The following is a 14,978-nucleotide window of genomic DNA, read 5'->3' on the forward strand; positions in this document are numbered from 1 at the left end:
CTCAGTCGAATGGTAAGGCAGAGAAAGGTGTTCAAGTTCTCAAACAGCTACTGAAGAAAGCAACAGAAAGCAAGTCTGATCCTTATCTCGCCCCGCTGAGCTACCGAGCCTCCCCTTTAGACTGTGGTTCTTCACCTGCTGAACTCCTAATGGGTCGCAAGTTGCGCACCACACTACCCTGCTGTGCAAAAGAAAAGCAGAGTAAGGAACTGAGACAGAGACTTCAACTGTTAAAGCTGAAACAGAAATCACACTATGACAAGTCATCCAAAACTCTGAAACCATTGACAAGGGATGATGTTGTCAGGATTGAGGATCCAGATGCATGGAACAGGAAAGCTACAGTTCTTGAGGAAGTAGGACCAAGGTCATACACTGTTAGAACTGAGGAAGGACAGATTCTCAGGAGGAACCGCCGTTCCCTCCTAAAAACACAAGAAACTATCCAAGAGCAAACCGATGACAATGCCGCAACTGAATCTTGTCACTCACCACCAGAACAATCTAACACAAACACACATACAGGTTCTCAGGAAAACACATCAGACCTACCTGTGCTAAGATCCACACGTGAAGTAAAAAAGCCTGATAGACTTAATCTTTGAAGACAAAGAAAACTATAATAAAAGAATGAAAAGCTTAGAGTTCATAAAGTAAAGCTTTGAAAATGTGTTGACTGTTGTGAAGATGTTTATGTCGTTATGATTGATTGATATTGATTTTGTTTAACCTCTAAGGAACATCTATTTATTTATGAACATAACACGCCCCAGCCAGAAACAGGTCCAGCTCTCGCTTGAACAGATCTCCCTCCCAATCACCCCAATATCGTCATCTTGAAACACGAGACAGTACAGAAAAAATAATTTACACTGCGCCTTTCACGATCTCAGGATGTCCCAAAGCGCTTTACAGCCAATGAAGTACTTCTGAAGTGTCGTCACTGTTGTAAAGTGGGAAACGTGGCAGCCAATTTGTGCACAGCTGTTTAATGACAGTTAAATCACATCATGAGGTCAGCAAAGGTAAGAGTGTTTTTAGATTAATAACAGGGCCAGTAACTAAACCACAGAGAAGCACAGCTCTTTGAAGTGTCACATGACATCATTCTCCTTGTCAAAGAAGCAAAGTCTCTAGTCAGCACAGATGTTAAATGTCCAGGAGTGGTGCAGCGTGGACCAGCAGTGGGGTCGGGGCCCCGGGAAGGTGCGGTACGGGCCAACAGCGAGGTCGGGAGGACCACAATGCATCCTACGAAACCCAAGCAGAGAGGACCTGCGGGAAGGAGGGAGGAGGACAGTAGCAGTATATTTGTGTGTGTGTGCTAGGCCGATGTAGCAGAGCCTGGTCTCCAATCGTCTTGGATCCCCTTGCCATTGGACCAAGACCTTGCTCTGTCAAGCCCGTGTGGTAGCTGGTGTGCAACAGCCACCCCGCGTTAAAATAATTCACACACAGGCATCTTCCACCCTTTAAAATGAAGTTCGGGACCTGGAATGAGCGCACGTCAACCCAGGCGGCCCACCCACCCGCCCCTTCAACCACCATCTGCCCCACCTGTGACAGAGACTGTGGGTCCCGCATTGGACTCATCAGTCGCCTGCGAACTCATTTTTAATGTGGAAGCAAGTCATCCTCGGTTCCGAGGGACTGCCTAAGCTGAAGCTAAATGTTCCACATCCTGTAATGTATGTGAGTGTATTGAAGTCTCGCACCCTCGGTCCTTGCACACATACACCAACATCCATTCCACAAATCCCGCCTGACTGTGACTGCAGGATCTGAACAGTGTGACAGCCAATTAACACTATGCTTCCTCTTGCAGGAGAAGACAGCGCACAATGCCAGGGCGTGCTAGGGTACTGGGGCACTGCCAACACCCAACAACGTAATCCGTTACATAGGTAGTATTACAAAGTATTTACAGCACAGAAACAGGCCATTCGGCCCAACAGGTCCATGCCCATGTTTATGTTCCACACGAGCCGCCTCCCACCCCTCTTCATCTCACCCCATCAACATATCCTTCGATTCCTTTCTCCTTCATGCACTTACCTAGTTTTCCCTTAAATGCATCTACACTATTTGCCTCAACCACTCCCTGTGGTAGCGAGTTCCCCATTCTCACCACTCTCTGGGTAAAGAAGTTTCTTCTGAATTCCCGATTGGATTTCTTGGTGACGATCTTCTATTGATGGCCTCTAGTTTTGCTCTTCCCCGCTCTCTCTGTGTCTACTCTATCAAAACCTTTCCTAATTTTAAAGACCTCTATTAGACCTCTCTAGATGTGTCAGCTCCTGGCTGCAGAGCAACGGGATGATGATCTCAGGGATCCGGCCATCAAACGAAGAGGCAAGCAGAGCATCAGACATGTGCCAAGGTTCTGCATGGCCTCTCCCAAGATGTGCAGCAAATGGCTGGGCTAGCATTGGAGTCCACTGGCCTGCTGTGTGCCAACATCCACCAGTGTGTTTAAATGTACTATGGTGCGTGTTTGTGTGCAAGTGTGAGCAAAGGTGCTCGGGATTTGCGTGAGTGTGTTAAAAGTACGAAGATTGTGTGTGTGTGTGTGTGCTCTCGAGTGTGTTTTTTGTCATCTTTGAAGTCACAAGGTGAGCATATAATTAATAGCAGAAGGAATATTCATTAGGTTTCACGCCAACATTATATCAGCAAAGCTGGAGGCTCAATTGAAAAGAATGACCAACATTCTGGAGTCCGGACACAGATGGTGCTGGCATCTCATACTCGCACTGTTGAAAAGCAGAGAATCATTGTCTTGTCAAAGCAATAACCTAAGGACTTCCTGACACAAAACATTGGTGAGCTGTTGGATTGCTAAACTATGCAGAACGTTTCACTGTATCCGAGTCGATCACTTACGTCTGCAAGATGTTGCCTTTTACAATGGATTCTGCAGAATCGAAAAGAAAGAAAGACTTGTGTTCCTAAAGCATCTTTCATGACATAGAAACATAGAAGATAGGAGCAGGAGTAGGCCATTCGGCCCCTCGAGCCTGCTCCGCCATTCAATGCGATCATGGCTGATCATCCAAATTCAGTACCCGGTCCCTGCTTTCTCCCCGTATCCCTTGATCCCTTTAGCCTTAAGAAATATATCCAACTCCTTCTTGAATATATTTAATGAATTGGCCTCTACTGCCTTCTGTGGTAGAAAATTCCACAGGTTCACCACTCTCTGGGTGAAGAAATTCCTCCTCATCTCTGTCTTAAATGGCTTACCCCTTATCCTTAGACTGTGACCCCTGGTTCTGGACTCCCCGCCATCGGGAACATCCTTCCTGCATCTAATCTGTTCAGTCCTGTCAGAATTTTATAAGTTTCCTCAGGCGACCTCAGGGCGCCCCAAAGTGCTTTACAGCCAATAAAGTACTTTTGAAATGTAGTCACTGTAATGTAGCAGGTAATTTGTACACTGCAAGGTCCCACAAACAGCAATGTGATAATGACAATCTGTTTTAGTGATATTGGTTGAGGGATAAACATTGGCCAGGACACCGGGAGAATTCCATTGCTCTTCTTCAAGTATAGTGCCATGGGATCTTTTACATCCACCTGAGAGGGAATATGGAACCCTTGGTTTAATGTCTCATCTGAAAGATGACACCTCCAGCAGTGCAGCCCTCCTTCAGTACTGCACTGGAGTGTCCTCCTATATTATGTACTCAAGTTGCTGGAGTGGGATGTGAACCACATGACCTTGATGCTTGAGCCAAGAGTGTCACCCACAGAGCCACAGCTGAATCTGTGAAGGGGGCGGTATAGATACAAGTCCTTTCCCTTTTTTAACTTTGCACAGTTACTTCTCCAGGGTCCCAAGGAGCCAACGGCCATGCTGTTCCATGGAATATTCGATTATAAGTCCTTGGACTGCGATCCCGCTCCTAAGCAGGCATTTAGCCACCTCTTTTGAAGAAGTTAATCAGCAGAGTATTTTAGCTTTCTTTTGTTGTTAATCTGTTCCATATATCCACTAATCAATGAATAAAAAAATATCTTCTCATCTCCTTGGCCTTGCCTGAGGCTGGTTTCATTTTCAACCTGTTCTAGTTCTGCAGCCAACTCCAAGCTAATCAGCCAGCTTAAATCTCTGTCTCCCGGCATTTGGAGCACCGGGATCATGGCTTGCCACAATTTTCTTTTCTCCCAGTGAAAATAAATTCAGCTCTGTCCGTCAAGTAACTAAGAAATAAACTATTTTGTCTGTGGGGCGAAGCGGTTGGAGTGGTGAGGGTGTCACGTTACTCTGTGTACCTCTTGTAGAAACTAGGAACGCTCATGTGAAGCTCCGTCTTACCCAGGGGCACAACGCGTGTTTCCTGCCCTGGCACTCGTTCGATGTTTGCTCGCATGCAGATGGTACCGGTGTCGGATATCCATTTATTATCAATCAGGCAGATGGAAAATCTCTCGGTGCGGGGAGTCAGCTTTCCGTCAGGATGCGGTCAATGGGACCCACTCGCTCGCAGAACCTTAAAGACCAGCAATAAAAGGAGACTTTGAAAGAATACGGGAAAGGGGGGCAGGGCAGTCTTCAACACTTGTCCTCTCACTCCTGGGAGCTGCCTTGAACCATGGTGGGATGGAAGAAATTGAAATTGCACCGTGTGATATTACTGCTCAAACAATATTAACATGATAAGAAATTCGTTTATCGGTTGTTTTAGTTTAAATAGGTTAATGACTTCATTATGACACTTCAAAAGTACTTCATTCGTTATGAAGCGTTTTGGGACATCGTAAAAGTCGCTAAAAAAAATTCATGTTCTTTCATTCCTACATTAAAGTAGAGGAAAGAGGGATTTCAAACGAATGCATTAACATGTTGATTCCTATTACTGGTTGGGCCTCGTGTCTCTTCTGTCACCAGTGGCTGCTGCACTTCTAAGGGGAAACAGTTTGGTCAGTCCTGTTCCTTTTGGGCCACAGAGTTGGCCACAGTTCGTCACAAACTGGGGTGTCTCACTGGTACTCAGGCAATGGGTTAGCTTTTGTTTTGGGGCCATTCGTCCTAACTCCTCAGCTAAAGGCGGTGACACTCTGACTTGCATTTAATGAATGTTTCTAAAGAATAAACCTAGACAGTGAGTGTATCCAGACTATTACAATCTATATTAACGATTTGGAGGAAGGGACCGAGTGCAACGTATCCAAGTTTGCCGACGATACAAAGATGGGAGGGAAAGCAGTGAGTGAGGAGGACATAAAAAACCTGCAAAAGGACATAGACAGGCTAAGTGAGTGGGCAGAGATTTGGCAGATGCAATATAATGTTGGAAAGTGTGAGGTTATGCACTTTGGCAGAAAAAATCAAAGAGCAAGTTATTATCTAAATGGAGAGAAACTGCAAAGTGCTACAGTACAAAGGGATCTGGGGGTCCTGGTGCATGAAACACAAAAAGTTAGTATGCAGGTGCAGCAGGTGATCAGGAAGGCCAATGGAATCTTGGCTTTTATTGCAAGGGGGATGGAGTATAAAAACAGGGAAGTCTTGCTGCAGTTATACAGGGTATTGGTGAGGCCACACCTGGAATACTGCGTGCAGTTTTGGTTTCCATATTTAAGAAAAGATATACTTGCTCTCGAGGCAGTTCAGAGAAGGTTCACTCGGTTGATTCCGGAGATGAGGGTTTGACGTATGAGGAAAGGTTGAGTAGGTTGGGACTCTACTCATTGGAGTTCAGAAGAATGAGAGGCGATCTTATCGAAACATATAAGATTGTGAGGGGGCTTGATCGGGTCGATGCGGTGAGGATGTTTCCACTGATGGGTGAGACTAGAACTAGGGGGCATAATCTAAGAATAAGGGGCTGCCCTTTCAAAACTGAGATGAGGAGAAACTTCTTCACTCAGAGGGTAGTAAATCTATGGAATTTGCTACCCCAGAGAGCTGCGGAAGCTGCAACATTAAATAAATTTAAAATGGAGATAGACAGTTTCCTAGCAGACAAGGGAATTAGGGGTTACGGGGAGAGGGCAGGGAAGTGGATGTGAGTCTAGATTTGGATCAGCCATGATCCTATTGAATGGCAGAGCAGGCCCGAGGGGCCGTATGGTCTACTCCTGCTCCTGCTTCTTATGTTCTTATTCATCCATAGGGGTATCACATCCAAACCTGTTCAAACACACACACACACACACTCACAAACACACACTCACACAGACACACACCCACTCACACACATACACTCACACACATACACAAACACACAGACACACACAAACACACACACACACAGACACACACAAACACACACACACACACACAGATACACACTCACACACACACACTCACACTCACTCACACACACACACACAGACACACACAAACACACACACACACAGATACACACACACACACACTCACACTCACTCTCACACACACACACACAAACACACACACACAGATACACACACACACACACTCACACTCACTCTCACACACACACACACACACGCGCACACACACACACAAACACACACACACACACAAACACACACACACACAGATACACACTCACACACAAACACACTCACACTCACTCACACACACACACACACAGACACACACAAACACACACACACACAGATACACACACACACACACACTCACACTCACTCTCACACACACACACACACACGCGCACACACACACACAAACACACACACACACAGATACACACTCACACACACACACTCACTCTCACACACACACACACACACACGCGCACACACACACACACAAACACACACACACACTCTCTCAGACACACACAATACAATACAATACAATACAAATCGCTTTATTGGCATGATAAGGTACATCTTATGTTGCCAAAGCATCAAAATACATTTATGGTTGAACACATAAACGCGGTTCCATTCATACAGTGTATAAACAGGTATATCCCTGAGTTTATAAATATATTTTCGCCTTGTTTATATATACTCTTGTCTTAGTTTACTGGTTGTCCCTCTGTTCATGGCAAGCTGTAACATAGTGTGCCGCCAGTGTTACACAGCTTCTCTCCTCCCCCAGTAGGAATGGGAGTTTTTGGTTGTCAGTCAGATTTCTGAATTCAGGTCATATTTGTGAGAATTTTTGATAGAAATTCTCTCTGATGCCCTGATATTTTCCACAGGCTGTGAGGAAGTGCATCTCTGTCTCAACTACTCCCTGACTGCAGTGAGAGCATATCCTGTCTTCTCTTGGCAGCCTGGTCTGCCTGTGTCTGCCTTTTTCGATCGCTAGGCTATGTTCGCTAAGTCTGTACCTTGTCAAGGTTCTTCTCACACACACTCTCTCACACAAACACACACACAGACACACACACACTCACACACACACACAGACAGACACACACACACACACACACACACACACACTCTCTCATACACACTCACACTCACACACACACACAAACACACACAAACACACACACACACACACACACACACAGACACACACACACACTCTCTCATACACACTCACACTCACACACACACACACAAACTCAGCAGAAGTCATTGGATGGCAATCAGAAGCAGGGATCCTGGCTGATTTTCTCTCCATTGCCTGGTACTGGCACCAATTTCACTTTTTCATTCATTTTCATGAATTTAGGAGTCTGGATCTGAAATGTGCACAGGAGCCTGATTTCAATATTTCCACATTATGGACATGTTATATACCATGTGATTGACTATGATTACAAACCAATACTGTGCTCTTTCAAAAATAAAGGATTCAAGATTTCCATTTTCTGCAACGATGCTTTTTTTTAGAAGTGAGAGGCTCTTATAGCTCTTATAGTGCTGCAGGGTGGTGCGATGCAGGGAGGTGCGATGCAGGGCAGTGCGGTGCGATGCAGGGCGGTGCGGTGCGGGGAGGTGTGGTGCGGGTCGGTGTGGGGAGGTGGAGTGCAGTGCATGTGATGCAGGGCGGTGCGGGGAGGTGTGGTGTGGGGTGGTGCAGTGTGTTACAGTACGGTACAGTGTGGTGCGAGCGGGTACGTTGTGGTGCGAGGGGGCACTCACCCACCTGGCCACAGGGAGAGCCATCTGCTCGTGCCCCACGTTGCCCGAGACAGCAGAGCCAGTGCAGCAAGGTAAATCACGACCAGTACTTTCTCCTGGCCATAGGTGAACTGATTGTCCAGCTCGTCTATACAAGGCACCAATGTGATTTTCCTATTGTTAGACGGCACAGGTCTCCCTGTGTAGGTAGAGGGCTGGGTTTTCCTTAATCAATTTGCGTAGAATTACATAGAATTTGCAGCAAAGAAACAGGCCATTCGGCCCGACTGGTCTATGCCAGTGTTTATGCTCCACACGAACCTCCTCCCGCCCTACCTCATCTCACCCTATCAGCATTTCCTTCTATTCCTTTCTCCCTCATGTGATTATCTAGCTTCCCCTTAAATGTACCTAGGCTTGTCGCCTCAACCACTCCCTGTGGTAGCGAGTTCCACTTTCTATCCACTCTCTGGGCAAAGAGGTTTCTCTGAAATTCCTTACTGGATTTATTAGTGACTATCCTCTATTTATGACCCCCAGTTCTGGTCTCCCCCGCAAGTGGAAAAAACTTCTCTCCGTCTACCCGATCAAACCCTTTCACCCCTCAGGTCACCCCTCAGCCTTCTCTCTTCTAGAGAAAAGAGCCCCAGCCTGTTCAATCTTTCCTGATAGGTACCTCAGTTGTGGTGTTATCCTTGTAAATCTTTTATCACTTTCTCCAGTGCTTCTATATCCATTTTTGCAGCATGGAGACCAGAACTGAGCACAGTAATCCAAGTGTGGCCGAACCAAGTACAGTAAATTCAAAATATTGTTATCTGTGCACAGGATCAGCAACCGTTCCCGGCACGACAGGGAAATAGCAGAGTCACTGGAGGAAATAGCAGAGTCACTGGAGGAAATAGCAGAGTCACTGGAGGAAATAGCAGAGTCACTGGAGGAAATAGCAGAGTCACTGGAGGAAATAGCAGAATCACTGGAGGAAATAGCAGAGTCACTGGAGGAAATAGCAGAGTCACTGGAGGGAATAGCAGAGTCACTGGAGGGAATAGCAGAGTCACTGGAGGAAATAGCAGAGTCACTGGAGGGAATAGCAGAGTCACTGGAGGAAATAGCAGAGTCACTGGAGGGAATAGCAGAGTCACTGGAGGAAATAGCAGAGTCACTGGAGGGAATAGCAGAGTCACTGGAGGGAATAGCAGAGTCACTGGAGGAAATAGCAGAGTCACTGGAGGAAATAGCAGAGTCACTGGAGGAAATATCTGAGTCACTGGAGGGAATAGCAGAGTCACTGGAGGAAATAGCAGAGTCACTGGAGGGAATAGCAGAGTCACTGGAGGAAATAGCAGAGTCACTGGAGGGAATAGCAGAGTCACTGGAGGGAATAGCTGAGTCACTGGAGGAAATAGCTGAGTCACTGGAGGGAATAGCAGAGTCACTGGAGGAAATAGCAGAGTCACTGGAGGGAATAGCAGAGTCACTGGAGGAAATAGCAGAGTCACTGGAGGAAATAGCAGAGTCACTGGAGGAAATAGCAGAGTCACTGGAGGGAATAGCAGAGTCACTGGAGGAAATAGCAGAGTCACTGGAGGAAATAGCAGAGTCACTGGAGGGAATAGCAGAGTCACTGGAGGAAATAGCAGAGTCACTGGAGGAAATAGCTGAGTCACTGGAGGAAATAGCAGAGTCACTGGAGGGAATAGCAGAGTCACTGGAGGAAATAGCAGAGTCACTGGAGGAAATAGCTGAGTCACTGGAGGAAATAGCAGAGTCACTGGAGGAACTCTGGCAACAAGCACGTTCATGAAAAGAAAGTATCAAAACGGACACAAACCCATTTTATTGTCTTTCTATATCACATGTAGAGGGAATATTGTCTCCTTGACCTAATTTTCAAATCCCTCCACGGCTTCACCCCCTCCTTATCTCTGTAATCTCCTCCAGCCCCACAACCCCCCCGCGATCTCTGCGCTCCTCCAATTCTGCCCTCTTGAGCATCCCTGATTATAATCACTCAACCATCGGTGGCCGTGCCTTCAGCTGCCAAGGCCCTAAGCTCTGGAACTTCTCCGCCTCTCCGCCTCTCTTTCCTCCTTTAAGACGCTCCTTAAAACCTACCTCTTTGAGTAAGCTTTTGGTCATTTGCCCAGATGTTATTTTAAGACCCTCCTGTGCAGCGCCTTGGGATGGTTTACTATGTTAAAGGCGCGATATAAATGCAAGTTGTTGTTGCTGTACACAATGTTAATGAGAAGAAGGGACCTTGAAGTATCTTTAAAAGCACTGACACATTGACTGGGGCCAGAGCACAAATGCAGAAATATTTAGTAACATTACTCAGGTTTAAAGCCCTTTGCATTCACTTTCCCACAAGCAGTTCAGGACAATTGCAAAGGCTTCAGGAAATCAGTTATGGCCTGGCGTTGGTGTGGCACAAGGGTTCTCGGAAGCGAGTTTTGAGAAACAGCTCCCATCACTGCCTGTTTGTTGTTTGCAGTCCTGCGGCAGGATTCAATACAAACCACACAAAGCTGGCAACACATTTAAACATTCAAGAAACATTTCTCCATCATTTTAACTGCCATGCAATCATGTCTAATGGCTTGCTTTTAAAGTTCCATTCCTGTGTCTTTAACTGTATTCATTAGAGTGTGCGGGTGTGCATTTTATTTCCCAGTCCACTGCCAAAAAAAGGCCTTAATTGTCTATGAATGGCTGGGAAATCTCGCCCCCTATATTACAGCACCAATCGTGATGCCAATATGTGTCATTGCAGGGTGATCATCGCCCATTTTCAGCTGGAGAGTCCAAGCTTTTATTCTTCACTTCCCACTTCAGAGACTTGAGCACAAACTCTAGGCTGGCACTCTGGTGCAGTGCCCAGGGAGTGCCGCACTGCCGGAGGTGCCGTCTTTCGGATGAGACTGTTAGAAATCAGGGGTGTTCAAAATGTAATAATGTGACAGAGCCACTAAGGGACTCCAATCAGTTGTATATAATTCCCTTTAATAATATGTTAGCTGCAGCCTGAGTCTGTATCTTTGTTTTCACTGTTTACATGTACAGAGTGCGATCACTTTAATAGCGCGGGAAAACGCGATGACGTCACGCCGTTCATCACGTGATCCCCGACCGGCGGGAAAAACGTGATGACGTCATGACATCAGCCACGGGACTGCCCAAGCAGTCCTCATGGAGCCTCTGAACTGACTAGACCTATATTCGATGTTCTCCTGTAATTATCCGTTAAACTCTGTTAGTTTTCATTAAACCTCGTTTATTTGATCACCTGAGTGGACCTCAGTCTTTTGGATAGGAACTAGACATTCCTACATTGGTGACCCCGACTTTTGCGAACGGTTTTCGCAGAAGTTACCGAACATGGAAACGAACGCCGTTGCTTTGAAGCTACCACAGTTCTGGGAACAACAGCCAGCCGCGTGGTTCATCCAGGCTGAAGCCCAGTTTGCAATCAGGAACATCGTTGCGGATCAGACCCATTACCATTACGTGGTCTCCGCCCTCGACAGCGCCACAGCCTTGCGAATCATCAGCCTGCTTGGCAATCCACCAGAAGATCGCAAGTATGAAACAATAAAGGCGTGGTTGTTACAGGTCTTTGGGCTCACGAAGTCGGAGCGCGCCCGCCGGCTGCTCGCTATGCCTGCCTCGGGGACTCCAAGCCGTCCGAGCTCATGAGCCAAATGCTCACGCTCCTGGGCTCCGAACCGGAATGCTTCCTCTTCAGGGAGCTATTCCTCAGCCAGCTACCGGAGCAAGTTCAGGCTGCCCTAGCCAGGTCGGAAGTCACAGGCTGCGCAGAGCTGGCTGCTGAAGTGGACAAGATTTTCGCGGTGACACAGCAGTACTGCGCTGCCACGAGGCGCCCATCCCCCACAGACGCTGCTCCAGCCCCTCAACCTGCGTGGTTGTGCTTCTACCATGCCCGTTTTGGCACAATAGCAAGATGCTGCCACCCTCCCTGCAGCTTTTCGCTCAAAAAAAAACAACAGCAACCCTGCCGAAAGAGGACCGGTTATAACGAGTGCCCCGCGGCTGCGATGGCAATCGGTAATTCGGGAAAACTCCTCTTCATCACCGACTCCCTATCTGGTGGACGTTTCCTCTGCGACACCGGGGCGCAGTGCAGCATCCTACCCACGTCAAATCTTGATATACAAGCCGGGGGGCACGGCCTCTCCCTCGAGGCGGCTAATGGCGGGGCCATTCGGACCTTCGGAAGACGGCGGGTCCAGGTGTGCTTCGGCGGCCAGTGGTTTTACTAGGATTTCATCACGGCCAAAGTCTCTCAAGCCATCCTCGGGGTGGATTTTTTGTGCGCCAACGGCCTCCTGGTGGATGTTAAACACCGCCGGTTGATCAATGCGGCCACTTTTCACTCCATCCTGTGCCACCGCGGTAACGCCGTGTCGCGCACTGTCTCCTGTGCGTTCCCACCTCCGGATGACTTCACTCGCCTCCTCGGAGATTTCCCAGACCTGACCAGACCCACTTTCTCTTCCACGGCCACGAAACATGGTGTCGAACATCACATCACCACGACTGGCTCCCCGGTCTACGCACGGGCCCAGCGCCTCGAACCTGGCAAGCTCGCGGCTGCGAAAGTGGAGTTCGACACGATGGAGCGGCTAGGGATTATTCGCCGGTCGAATAGTCCCTGGTCTTCGCCTCTACACATTGTTCCGAAACCTGGTGGCGGATGGCGGCCTTGCGGCGACTACCGACGCCTGAACGACGCCACTACTCCTGATCGGTACCCGATCCCTCATATTCAGGATTTCTCTGCACATTTGGCGGGAAATACCATTTTTTCAAAAGTCGACCTTGTCCGTGGCTACCACCAGGTCCCCGTGCACCCGCAAGATGTCCCGAAAACTGCAGTCATCACCCCATTCGGCCTGTTTGAATTTCTGTGGATGCCGTTTGGATTGAAGAACGCTGCACAGGCTTTCCAGTGCTTGATGGGCTCCGTGCTTCGGGACCTCAAGTTTCTATTTGTCTACTTCGATGACATCCTCATTGCCAGCCCTAATAAAGAGGACCACATCTGCCATTTACGCCTCAGTCAACACGGCTTGATCATCAACCCGGCCAAGTGCCAGTTCGGCCTGCAGCAGATTGATTTCTTAGGCCACCGTATCACATTGGACGGCGCAATTCCCCTGCAAACGAAGGTGGAGGCAGTTACTTCTTTCCCACGCCCGCTGACTGTCAAGGCCCTGCAGGAATTCCTCGGGATGGTAAATTTTTATCACCGGCTCGTCCCTAATGCAGCGCTGCTCATGCAGCCCCTGTACAAGGCCCTCAAGGGCAAGTCCGGCAAGGATCTGATTAGCTGGACGGTCGACATGGACCGGGCGTTCGTCGACACAAAAGGCGCCTTAGCCAACACAACCATGCTGGCGCACCCGCTGACAGGTGCCACCATCGCCCTTACCACCGACGCATCAGACTACGCCATCGGCGCAGTGCAGGAACAGTGGGTGAATGGGACGTGGCAACCGCTGGCGTTTTTCAGCTGTCAACTACGGCGAAACGAACGGAAATACAGTACGTTCGACCGGGAGTTGCTGGCCCTTTTTCTGGCCATCCGCCATTTCTGGTTCTTGCTAGAGGGACGTCCGTTCACGGCTTTTGTGGACCATAAACCACTAACGTTCGCTATGGCCAAGACCGCCGAACCGTGATCAGCTCGACAACAACGTCAGTTGACGTTTATCTCAGAATTCACCACTGACATTCAGCATGTGTCCGGTAAAGACAACCTGGTGGCGGATTGCCTCTCCCGCGCGACCGTTCATGCAGTCCAGCTCGGCGTTGACTATGCCCTCATGGCTGCAGATCAAGCCTCGGATCTGGAAGTCCAATCTTACAGAACCAACCCCTCTAGCCTCCAAGTGGCCGACATCAGATTCCATGCCGCGGGCTCTATGCTACTCTGCGACGTCTCCGTAGGAGATCCTCGCCCTATCGTGCCGGTCGCCTGGCACCGAAAAGTTTTTGACGCCATACATGGGTTGTCGCACCCTGGCATGAAGGCCTCGTAACGGCTGATGTCGTCCAAATTCGTGTGGCGGGGTATGCACATGGATGTCTGCGACTGGGCCAACACCTGCATGGTCTGCCAGAAGGCCAAGGTGTAGCGTCACGTCAAGGCTCCATTGGCCACTTTCGCTGTTCCGGAACATAGATTTGATCATGTGCATGTGGACCTGGTGGGGCCACTTCCGCCTTCGCATGGTTTTACTCATCTTCTTACAATAGTGGACTGCACCACTAGATGGCCTGAGGCGGTTCCTTTGTTTTCCACCACTTCCGCAGACGTCGCCAGGGCATTCATCTCCTCTTGGGTCGCCCGTTTCGGGGTACCGGCGGACATCTCGTCCGATCGTGGGCCGCAGTTTTCTTCTGAGCTCTGGAACGCTGTGGCTCAGGGGCTCAGCATCAAGCTACATCGCACCACTGCCTACCATCCACAGGCGAATGGCCTGTGTGAACGATTCCACAGGTCGCTCAAAGCCGCACTCCGAGCCAACCTTCAAGGCGCGGGTTGGGTGGACAGGCTTCCATGGGTCCTTTTGGGTCTTCGTACGGCACCTAAAGAAGATCTCCAATGGTCCTCGGTGGAGATCGTATATGGCCAGCCATTACGCGTACCAGGGGATTTCCTTCCGACTCCAACAGAGCCATGGTCCGCATCCCAGCAGCTCATCACCCACCAGGAGGCAGCCAGAAGTTTCGCTCCAGTGCCTACGTCGCATCACAGTTTGCAGAGCTCCCACGTCCCAGCTGAGCTGAAGAACGCCGGCTATGTGGTTATCCGCCACGACGCTCATCGGGATCCGCTCAAGCCCCCTTACACTGGTCCTTTCCGCGTGATAGAGCCGGGAGACAAAACCTTTTTGGTCGATATCGGAGGT

This window comes from Somniosus microcephalus, chromosome 8 (assembly GCF_052327205.1).
Source record: "Somniosus microcephalus isolate GS21.2 chromosome 8, FLI_Smic_1.0, whole genome shotgun sequence".
Classification (NCBI taxonomy): domain Eukaryota; kingdom Metazoa; phylum Chordata; class Chondrichthyes; order Squaliformes; family Somniosidae; genus Somniosus; species Somniosus microcephalus.